Source organism: Podarcis cretensis (genome assembly GCF_951804945.1).
Source record: "Podarcis cretensis genome assembly, chromosome: 2".
NCBI lineage: Eukaryota > Metazoa > Chordata > Lepidosauria > Squamata > Lacertidae > Podarcis > Podarcis cretensis.
This window is the reverse complement of record NC_137171.1, coordinates 115,048,144-115,060,051: the sequence shown is the minus strand read 5'-3', so window position 1 is coordinate 115,060,051 and position 11,908 is coordinate 115,048,144. Positions and strand designations below refer to the sequence as shown.

The 11,908-nt window shown below is 48.8% G+C and overlaps 1 protein-coding gene across 2 annotated transcripts in view; it reads left to right on the top strand.

Annotated features, from left to right (window-relative positions):
• The first annotated feature begins 388 nt into the window (after nt 1–388).
• Nucleotides 389–11,908, top strand: part of PPT2 (palmitoyl-protein thioesterase 2) — a 58,095-nt gene continuing 46,575 nt past the window's right edge. For both annotated transcript variants that reach the window (XR_013835274.1, XM_079964008.1), the window contains exon 1: nt 389–442. The gene's annotated coding sequence lies outside the window, so the exon portion shown is untranslated. The remainder of the gene's footprint in view (nt 443–11,908) is intronic.

The following is an 11,908-nucleotide window of genomic DNA, read 5'->3' as shown; positions in this document are numbered from 1 at the left end:
AAGCCGACGCTTTGGGACACCGAAGGTTTGCATCCATAAGAGGCAAATTAGCCCTTTTTTGTTATTACAGTATTATTGTTGCAAATCCAGATGTCCGGGAACATTCTAGCACAGAGAGGGAGGGAGGGGGTAGTGATTCCGGCTTGACCCCCCAGCCCCCTACTGATTCGCGGTCTCTTCCTCTCTTTAGGGGGCGCCAGTTTCGCGATGAATGAAGCGGGGGTGGGAATAGAACGTTGCAACATTTGGTTTCCAGGGACGCCTGCGCGGTCGCCGGGGGCGGGGGAGCATCCCCGGATCTGACGCGCGCGCTCCAGCACGAGAGGGGAAATAAACAACAAGAGAAAAAGCGAGAGAGAGAGAGAGAGAGAGAGAGAGAGAGAGAGAGAGAAGAGATCAGCTGGCGGATGGGGGCAGGGAAGCGGCCGGTGTCTTGATCCAGGCAAGATCCGATGGGCGGCGGTGGGGCGCACGGTCCGGTGAACTGCAAGGCGGGGGAAAAAAAATAAAAGTTTGCGAATTAATGGGGTTTACAGATGGGAAATCCCATTCAGGAGAGGCGGGGTGGCGAATTCTTCCACGATCTTAAGCTGGGAGCGTGTGGGGCGAGGATGGGAATGGGTTTGGTTTGATGCTGAATGGGGCTTGATCGGGGATCCGCAACGGAGATCATTCATACGGATCTGCTGTGGCTGGAGAAGGGCCTGCAAGGGAGCCGGGAGGGTCGCGTCGACTTTTCCTTTTGGCCTCCGTTGAGGTTTTCTGTGGGAGTCATAATTTCAGGTATGGATACTGTATTTTTGGAGAGTTGCACATACAGAAAGGACTTTTCCTCCGGGGTGGCTCCCTAGCGCCCACCCCCCTTCTCCTAACTGCACCGGCTAGAGAAGGCGAACCTGGTGGAATTTTCCCCGCTCGGCAGCCCTTAAAGATACAGGAGCGCAAGCGGCTTTTATGACCCGGAGTTCTTTCATATATATATTATGGCTTTGCAATGAGGTTGGGTGGAGAGGGGACGCCTTAGTTTCTCGATCGCTGGGGAAAGAAAGGGCGGATTTCTTCCTGCCAGCGTTAATTCTTTGCAAATTTACAAAAGGCGCAAAAGAAATGGAGGGGGGCGGCGGTTATAGTCGTTTCGGCGGGGCAAATAACTCAGTGCCTACCGAAGGAAAAGTGGAAGAGGGCTTTTGTTCGCATCTGCTTTCGTTCTCTGCCGAGCCTGCCGGCTGCTATAGTTATTTATTTGAACCACAGCTTAGTGCGCAAGAGAGGCTCTTCGCAACATTAGCGCCTGCACGTCTGGCTGCTGGTCAAAGCGAAAAGCGCAGAATTGCTCTTTGCTCCGATCCATTGGTGAAAACCTTGCTTGCAATCCCAGGAATGCTTCAGCCGTGCGGCTCTTCTGGTGCCATCGTTGGATTTTCACAGGATCTCGCTAATTTTTGTGGCTTTGGGTGTGTGTGTGTGTGTGAGAGAGAGAGAGAGAGAGAGAGAGAGAGAAATTCATTTTTGGGGGGGGAGAGAGTGTTGTGTTGCATTTGTGCATCGGTTTTATACCCCCCTTTTCCTCCCAAGGGAGCTCAGAGCGACAAACACACCTGGATTTCGACAAAGGCAAAACCAAAAAATAGTTTGATGCAATGGCTGGGTAGCATTGCTTACTGCTTTGGCCAACAGCCTGTGACTTTGAAGCTGTTCCTTTGTATTATGTACATTTAGGGGCTGGACAGGAGAGAGGAAATAAGTCAGGTTTTGCAGTTCTAACAGGTTCTGCACCCCCACTAGGAAATTATTCCCTTCTCCAAATGGTGAGGTAGCGCTGCTGAGTAGTTACCTTCATTACTTCATTACTTGCCTTAGCTTAGTTTGCAAATTTCGCAAACAATCCCAGGCACTGCAGTTTACCCCTTAAGGTAAAGGTAAAGGGACCCCTCACCGTTAGGTCCAGTCGTGACCGACTCTGGGGTTGCGGCTCTCATCTCGCTTTATTGGCCGAGGGAGCTGGCGTACAGCTTCCAGGTCATGTGGCCAGCATGACTAAGCCGCTTCTGACGAACCAGAGCAGTGCACGGAAATGCCGTTTACCTTCCCACCAGAGTCCCACCTATTTATCTACTTGCACTTTGACGTGCTTTCGAACTGCTAGGTTGGCAGGAGCTGGGACCGAGCAATGGGAGCTCACCCCGTCGCGGGGATTCAAACCGCCAACGTTCTGATCGGCAAGTCCTAGGCTCTGTGGTTTAACCCACAGCGCCACCCGCGTCCCTTATGGAGCTACAATTCCCAGCACCCATAGCAAACTACAGTTCCCAAGATTCTTGGGAGCAGTGTGCTTTAAATGTGTGATGTGTAGGCACTCTGCTTTTCCTTCTCCTCTCCTTCCCCTCTCTTCTGAGGATTGGTCAGCTATTCCATGCTTGCACCTTTAGGAACAAATAAGTCTTTCTAGAGATACTCTCTTGCCTCTTAAGCAGGGATTTCTGGCCTGGGGGAAAAAATGGATTCCTTTTTATAGAACTGATGATGAACTGGTCTGTGAATCAAGATGCAGCTTCTGAGGAAGGGTTATAGCTCAGTGGTAGAACTCTTGCCTGGCACATCTAAAGTCCCAGGTTCAATCCCCAGGTATGGCTGGGAGAGTTTCTCTGCCTAAAATCTTAAGAACTGCTAGTTGGTGTAGACATTACTGAGTCTGATGGACCAATAGCAGTTTCCTGTGTTCCCTCTTGTCCTTTCTGGGACTTTTAATCCACCGCTTCTTTGCAGCATGACCCATCTGCTCAGCCTTAGCTGCCTCCTCACCCCAAGAGAGGGCACTTCCAGACAACCTGTTTATTGAGCATGCACACGGATTTGCTGTCAGGAAGCCTAGGTGACGAGTTGCATCAGACCCAGGTTACACCTCTCAGTGCATGTCCTCCACCACTTGCCTCGTTGCAAAACATCCAGGCTATCTCCATGTTGCAAGCAATTATAATTGTGCAACCTGCATTTGGTGGGATGCGATTGCATCCCAGTCCCAAAAAAAAAACAACTCCAAAAACTGGCGAGTCCAGAATTTGTCAGTGACAAATGTAGACGTATGGGGGAAACTCTGGGATCTGACCTTGGAAACTTCCCACGAGATGGGAAGGACTTTCCCCAGAGCTGTGGCCATGCGGGTGTCAAGGCTGGAGTCAGATGCAGCAGGTCACTTGTCGGTGAAGTTAACTCTTCAAGGAAACAACACACAACTCGGCAACACTTCACAGTAGGTCTTGCCCTGTGGAGCAGGTCCCTGCCCTCCAGCCTTTCTAAGGCTCCTCCTCTCCTGGATGTTTCCCAAGCAGTCTCAAACTGCCTCCCTCTGGCCTCTGTTCTGCCCTCCTCAATATTCAGCACGTTCTTCAAAACCAGGGTAGAGGTGGGCTTGTCACAGCAGGAGAGGGAGACCCCCCTGGATTCTTCAGCAGTATCTTGATTCATCTCCTCTGCTTCAGCCTCAGAGTCTGAACAGCTCCCAGTCACATATTCCTCCTGCTCACTAAACCCTGTTGCTCCTTCAGCATCTAGAACCTCCTCCCAATTTCCCCCCCTCTCCTTAGTGTCCTGCTGCCAATCCCTGGGCTCTGAGCCTTCCTCCTCTGCGGTTTCCCTTGGGGGTCCCCAGCTGCTGCCTCCCACCACTCGTCCTCTTCCAGCCAGTCCCTGACAGTGGGGGACTGGGCCCCACAACAAAATGCCAAGCTATAACATCTGTGCATTCTCAGCTTTCATCTTTAAAAAGTCTTACTTACTGAGAAACCAGGGAAAATATGTTCACTGCGTTCTACTTGGTAGAGAGAAAAGGGGCCCATGTCCCTCCCTCCAGATGTTTTTGAGCTCCCATCAACCCCAGCCAGTGGCTATAGCTAAAAGAAGCTGGAGTCCAGCAACATCGGTGTTTTGTCAATAAGTGTAAAGAATCTGGGGTGACTGACCGGTACTTGGAACATTGGTTTCTAATTCCTGAATTGAATAGATAAAATAACTTTTGAACTTAACTGGACTGCACACGTTTTCTTGCCACCACTGGTTTTGCATGGGCTTTGTACTGGGTCAATTGGTGCGCAACAACTATGGAACATTTCTGTGGCTGTTTGTGGTTATGGACCTAAATTCCCTACACATTAAAAAAAAAGAACAAGCATCTGACATCAGTCCTGCATTATGAAAAAGCAAGCTCCTGTACTGTGAGCAGTATAAATTTTGCACATTGAAATTCTTTTTCGAAACTTTGTTTTATTTTGCACAAAAGAACAGCTATGATTTTGCCCTTTTTTTACTCCTCCTGGGACACCTGCATGCGATTTGTGCTCACGTGCTTTCAAGCAGAGTATTTGCAGCTAAAGACTTGCTCTGGGGCCTTTCTGTACTCTGTGCTATAGCAGTATTTAGTGATTTAGTGCATTTAGTGCATTTATACCCCATTTTTTGCTTCAAGAAGTCCAAGGTGGCATGTATGGCTCTTCGCTCTTCGTTTACTTCCCACAACACCCCTGCTAGGTAGGTTAGGCTGAGAGGAAATGACTGACCTGACATCGCCCAGCAAGCTTTGTGGCTGAGAGGGGATTTGACCTCTGGTCTCCCAGGTCCTAGTCTGACACTTTTACCCCTGTGCTGCACTGGCTTGCGCCCTGGGTGCAATTCGTACTATGAAAGCTCAACATCCACCTTCCAAGGGGGTTGTTTTACTGAGCAGTAAATAAATGAAGGAGTGTCTCCTCCCTCATCGTTCAGCCCGGACACTGAGGTCCAGCTCCGAGGGCCTTCTGGCGTTTCCCTCACTGCGAGAAGCCAAGTTATAGGGAACCAGGTAGAGGGCCTTCTTGGTAGTGGCACCCGCCCTGTGCAACACCCTCCCATCAGATGTCAAGGAAATAAACAACTATGTTACTTTTACAAGACATCTGAAGGCAGCCATGGTTAGGGAAGCTTTTAATGTTTGATGTTTTATCGTGTTTTAATATTCTGCTAGGAGCCGCCCAGAGTGGCTGGGGAAACCTGGCCAGATGGGCAGGGCATAAATTTATTATTATTATTTTATTATAAAGTTGTTTATGTGGTTTTTTGGGACAAGTGTTGGGAAGAGGCAACTGAACACCTCTGCCCCTGATCTCATCTTTTGACTGCCGTAAACTAATGTTTAAAGAGTCATATTTTTGTTGGTGGGAAAAATACTGCAATCCTACTCCCCCCCCCTCAAGTGCCAGCCAGGATATGATATGATAATTTTAATTGCTGTTTTAACTGTTGTTCCATCTTAATGGGGTTGCTTTCTTGCAAGTTTTAATTATGAATGTTGCAATATTTTGATGGAATTGTTCTAGCGTGTGTGTTGCAATTGGTTTTATACCTAAGAAGAGATTTTGGCAGTCTGAAGACATATGGTCCCCCCACTTTTCTGAAGCTAAGCATCATTGGGTCTGGTCAGTGCCTGGGTGCTGATAACACCAAGGTTGCAGGTTTGATTCTTGTATGGGGCAGCTGCATCTTCCTGCATGGCAGGGGGTTGGACTAGATGACCCTCAGGGTCCCTTCCAACTCTATGATTCTACCGGTGTTGCCATCTTGGCAGAGAGTTCCTGACAAATGGCAGCTTGACTGAACAAGCCTGGGTGTGAAATGTCTGGAAGGAAGTGGTTTGGGAGGGACTAGGGCAGGGGCCAGGAACCACTGGGCCTCCAGATGTTGTTATTAGTATAAAATATTATGTGCTTATTTAAATTTATTTTATGCCACCCTTCCTCCTGAAGCCGCACAGGGCGGCAGATGCACACATTGTAAAACAATTAAAAGATCTAAAAAGGATCTTGTTGCTGCTGAACAACATCTTGCATCAGCTCACACAAGCATACCCAATGGCTAGGAGTGACGGGAGTTGTAGTTCGAACGAATTTATTATTTCAGTCACAGACCAGTTCCAGCCCACATGCAATATAAAGGAAGTCATAAAACATGATGGGGATAAATTTGAATTTACTATTAGGTATAACAGGGACAATACGGATATAGCAACAGTTAAAAATATATATAAATTAAAATTTGGTCGCTAACATACAGTGGTACCTCTGGATACGAACGGGATCCGTTCTGGAGCCCCGTTTGCATCCTGAAGTTAAACGTAAGACGCGGCTGCGCGTGCACGGGTTGCATTTTGACGCTTCTGCGCATGCGCGTGATGTCATTTTGAGCACCTGCACCTGCGCAAGCGGCAAAACCCAGAAGTAACGTGCTCCATTACTTCCGGGTGGCTGCAGAGCGCAACCCAAAAATACTTAACTTGAAGCTACTTCAACCCGAGGTATGACTGTATAACCTAAAATTATCATTTAAGGCCTTAATCATTATGATAGCACAGCTTGTTCCCTAAGTTTTATGGCAATCACACAAAATTTGGCTACCCTTAACGTGATCTCAGGATCCTTGATGGGAGTTGTAGTTCAGTAACATCTAGAAAAGGGACGCAGGTGGCACTGTGGGTTAAACCACAGAGCCTAGGACTTGCCAATCAGAAGGTCGGCGGTTCGAATCCCCGCAATGGGGTGAGCTCCCGTTGCTCAGTCCCAGCTCCTGCCAACCTAGCAGTTCGAAAGCACATCAAAGTGCAAGTAGATAAATAGGTACTGTTCCGGCGGGAAGGTAAACAGCGTTTCTGTGCGCTGCTCTGCTTCGCCAGAAGCGGCTTAGTCGTGCTGGCCACATGACCCAGAAGCTGTACGCCGGCTCCCTCGGCCAATAAAGCGAGATGAGCGCCACAACCCCAGAGTCGGTCACGACTGGACCTAATGGTCAGGGGTCCCTTTACCTTTACCTTTACTAACATCTAGAAATGGAAAAAACAAAACAAAACCCAAATTAAGGGAGGGCAAATCCCACTGGGTTCTTCTGTGTGTTTGCTTTCCGGCACCCTGGTGGTGTCTGTGTTTCCATATTCCACCCAAGAATACGTATCTTAACACTAAATTATTTTATGCTTTCTCTTTGGGCCAATCTAGAAATGGGCATCGCTCGCTGCCTACAAACCCCCTCTTGCTTCTGAATCTGTGTGGCCGATTCACTGTTTCTCCATGTCGGTGTGTGTTCGGCGGGTGTGTTGTTGCTGTTAATTTCATAGAATCATAGAGTTGGAAGAGACCACAAGGGCCATCGAGTCCAACCCCCTGCCAAGCAGGAAACACCATCAGAGCACTCCTGACATATGGTTGTCAAGCCTCTGCTTAAAGACCTCCAAAGAAGGAGACTCCACCACACTCCTTGGCAGCAAATTCCACTGTCAACAGCTCTTACTGCTCTGCGCCCCGTCTTGTTTACTGTTGCGTGCCTCTGCCGAGCCAGGTGTAATGTTTCACAGGAAGGGAACAGATATGATTCGGGCAAAAGGAAGCAAACTGAAGTGCCACTGATTTTGGCAAGAGACTGGCAAGAAGTGGCTGAAACTTTCGCTGTGCCACAGACGCTAGGAAAGCACAAGAAGCACAACCCCTGTTTGGATTCCGTGCTCAGTTTGAGGTGCTTCTTTAGACTTTTAGTGATTCGGGAACTGGGGGTGCAGAAGACTGCATCCCACCCACAAGAAGCTGCTTGTAGGCTGCGGTTGTCATACGCCCCATCCCCACCTCACCCCGTCTGAGATGTGTAGAATCATAAAACTGTAGAGTTGGAAGGGACCCCAGGGGTCATCTAGTCCAACCCCCGCAATGCAGGAATCTCAGCTAAAGCATCCATAGCAGATGGCCCTCCCACCTATGCTCAAAGACCTCCAAGGAAGGAGAGTCCAGAACCTCCCAAGGCTGAACCTCTGTTGAACAGCTCAGAAAGTTCTTTCTGATGTTTAGCCAGAATCGCCTTTGCTTCAGGTTAAGAACGGACCTCCGGAACAAATTAAGTACTTAACCTGAGGTACCACTGTACAGTGGACGCTCGGGTTGCGAACGTGATCCGTGCGGGATGCACGTTCGCAACCTGCAGTGTCCGCAACCTACAGCGGCGTGTCTGCGCATTCGCGGGTTGCAACTCGGCGCTTATGCGCAAAGCGCGATTTAGCGCTTCTGCGCATGCGCGACTGCCGAAACCCGGAAGTAACCCATTCCGGTACTTCTGAGTTTCGGCGGTCCGTAACCCGAAAAAATGCAACCTGAAGCATTTTTCTTGGGCCCGGTCTTATTCAACATCTTTATCAACGACTTGGATGATGGACTCAAGGGCATCCTGATCAAATTTGCAGATGACACCAAACTGGGAGGGGTGGTTAACACCCCAGAGGACAGGATCACACTTCAAAACGACCTTGACAGATTAGAGAACTGGGCCAAAACAAACAAGATGAATTTTAACAGGGAGAAATGTAAAGTATTGCACTTGGGCAAAAAAAATGAGAAGCACAAATACAAGATGGGTGACACCTGGCTTGAGAGCAGTACATGTGAAAAGGATCTAGGAGTCTTGGTTGACCACAAACTTGACATGAGCCAACAGTGGGACGCGGCAGCTAAAAAAGCCAATGCAATTCTGGGCTGCATCAATAGGAGTATAGCATCTAGATCAAGGGAAGTAATAGTGCCACTGTATTCTGCTCTGGTCAGACCTCACCTGGAGTACTGTGTCCAGTTCTGGGCACCACAGTTCAAGATGGACACTGACAAACTGGAACGTGTCCAGAGGAGGGCAACCAAAATGGTCAAAGGCCTGGAAACGATGCCTTATGAGGAATGGCTAAGGGAGCTGGGCATGTTTAGCCTGGAGAAGAGGAGGTTAAGGGGTGATAGGATAGCCATGTTCAAATATATAAAAGGATGTCACATAGAGGAGGGAGAAAGGTTGTTTTCTGCTGCTCCAGAGAAGCGGACACGGAGCAATGGTTCCAAACTACAAGAAAGAAGATTCCACCTAAACATTAGGAAGAACTTCCTGACAGTAAGAGCTGTTCGACAGTGGAATTTGCTGCCAAGGAGTGTGGTGGAGTCTCCTTCTTTGGAGGTCTTTAAGCAGAGGCTTGACAACCATATGTCAGGAGTGCTCTGATGGTGTTTCCTGCTTGGCAGGGGGTTGGACTCGATGGCCCTTGTGGTCTCTTCCAACTCTATGATTCTATGATTCTATGAAGCGTCTGTAACCCAAGGTATGACTGTATTTTGAATCTGTTGTTTTGGGTCTTACCCTCCAGAGCAGGAGAAAACAAACAAGCTTGCTCCCTCTTCCATGTGACAGCCCTTGTGACAGCCCTTGAAATATTTGAAGAGGGATATCCTATCTCCTCTCAGGCTAAACATCTCCCAGGGTAAACATACCCAACTCCTATGACCATTCCCCATAAGGCTCGCTTTCCAGACCTTTGATCATCTTTGTTGCCCTCCTCTGCACACCTTCCAGCTTCTCAGTCTCCTTCTTAACAGTGCTGTTTTCCTAGAAAAGGAGCTGCCAGAACTCACCATCAACGCCTCCTTCCTTCTCTTATAATGTCAGTGGTGAAGTGCTGGAACTGAGTTCCGGCTGCAAAAAAGCCCTGCTTCTTTTATTGTGACACCTAGAACTGGACACAGTACAGTGGACGCTCTGGTTGCGAACATAATCCGTACAGGAGGCACGTTCATAACCCGCAGTGTTCAAAACCCGCAGCGCCGCGTCTGCGCACGCGCAGGCTGTGATTTGGTGTTTTTGTGCATGCGCGAGCGCCGAAACCCGGAAGTACCGTATTTTTCGTCCCATAGGACGCTCCGTCCCATAGGACGCACCTAGTTTCTTTGGGGGGAAATAAAGGAAAAATTTTTTTCCTTTATTTCCCCCCCAAAAGCAGGTCGGGGAAACCGAACCAGGTCGAGGAACGGCGCTGCGCCTCCCTGAGCTTGTGGGGCTGGCCGATGTCTGCCTCAGGCGGCAGGCTGCTATCTGCAGCGTGGGGAGCCCTGCGGGGAACCCCTGCAGGGCTCCCCACGCTGCGGATGTCTGCCCGGCGCGCGGGGCGCTCTGCTTCAGGGCGCCCCGCCCACCGGGCGGCAGGCTGCTATCCGCAGCGTGGGGAGCCCTGCGGAGAACGCCCACAGGGCTGCCCAGGCTGCGGATGTCCTCCCGAAGCGCCGGGCGCTCTGCTTTCAGGGCGCCCGACGCTCCGGGAAGCAGGCTGCTATCCGCAGCCTAGACATCGCTGCCGGACCTCCTGCAGGGCTGCCCAGGCTGCGGATGTCTTCCTGAAACCTGGAGAGCGAGAGGGGTCAGTGCGCACCGACCCCTCTCGCTCTCCAAGCTTCAGCGAAAGCCTGCATTCGCCCCATAGGACGCACCCAGATTTCCCCTTCATTTTTGGAGGGGAAAAAGTGCGTCTTATGGGGCGAAAAATACGGTAACTTGTTCCGGTACTTACGAGTTTGGCATGGTGCACAACCCGAAAACCCCCAACCTGAATCATCTGTAACCCGAGGTATGACTGTATTCTAGCTGCTCAGCCAGGGCACGTCTTCCTGTAGCCAATCAGAAGCTGCAGAAGCCTCATTGGACGTTTGGCTTCCAAAAGAACATTCGAAAACCGAACAGTCTCTTCTAGGTTTTGATTGTTTGGGAGCCTAAATGTTCGAGAACTAGGCTGTTCGAAAACCAAGGTACAATTATAGACAAGTATAGGGCTATTCTATTAAAGATTTAGGGCCTTAGCAAAAAAAATCTATCTTGCATATAAATATTTATCGTAGTCTTTCTGGGTCATTATTAAAAGAAATATGCTTTTGGGAAGATGCATGTTTTTCCTAGTGTAGCGCTGGTCTTCTTTTTTTTTTTGTACTGTTTGCTGGGCTCTTTCTTCTGGGGTTTTGAATTGTTCATATATTTTTAATATTGTTAGCATTTTAATGATATTATTCTGGGGGATGGGATGGAACGGAAGGTGCAGGATAAAAATAATCTCATAAATTAGTAATGGCAGTTTTGAGATTAGAACATTTTAGTAATAGCATATTACATTGGAGTAGCATTTTAAAAAAGCAGCAACGCATCCTGCTTTTATGCGCAAAAGGCTCCCTGGTTGGCTTACAAATACCCTGCTCCGGAGGGCAGGACTCGAAGCAATGGCTTTGAGTTACAAGAAAGGAAATTGTGACTAAACATCAGGAAGAACTTTCTGACAGTAAAATCTGTTCAACAGAGGGAGAGCCTGGAAGGTTGTGGACTTCCTTGGAGGTTTTCAAGCAGAGGTCGGATGTCCATCTGTCATGGATGCTTTAGTTGAAATTCTTGCATTGCAGAGGGTTGGACTAGATGACCCTTGGTGACCCTTCCAACACTGATTCTATGATTCTACGAACAGAACACACTTTCTGGCTTAGAATATAAAACAGTAGTTTTCCCCTCGGCCCAGTATACCTGAAGTAGCATGTCCACCGCCATCGTTCTGCCCGGACACTGAGATCCAGCTCAGAGGGCCTTCTGGCAGTTCCTTCACTGTGAGAATTGAACCTACAGGGAAGCAGGCAAAGGGCCTTCTTGGTGGTGGTGCCCGCCCTGTGGAACGCCTTCCCATCAGATGTCAAGGAAATAAACAACTATCTGACTATTAGAAGATATCTGAAGGCAGCCCTGTTTAGGGAAGCTTTTAATGTTTGATGTTTTACCACTTTTTTATCATTATTAATAATATTCTGCTGGGAGCTGCCCAGGATGGCTGGGGAAACCCAGACCAGATGGGTGGGGTATGTATGTACAGTGGTACCTCAGGTTAAGAACTTAATTCATTCTGGTGGTCTGTTCTTAACCTAAAATCGTTCTTATCCTGAGGTACCACTTTAGCTAATGGGGCCTCCCGCTGCCGCACAATTTCTGTTCTCATCCTGTGGTAAAGTTCTTAACCCGAGGTACTATTTCTGGTTTAACGGAGTCTGTAACCTGAAGCATATGTAACCTG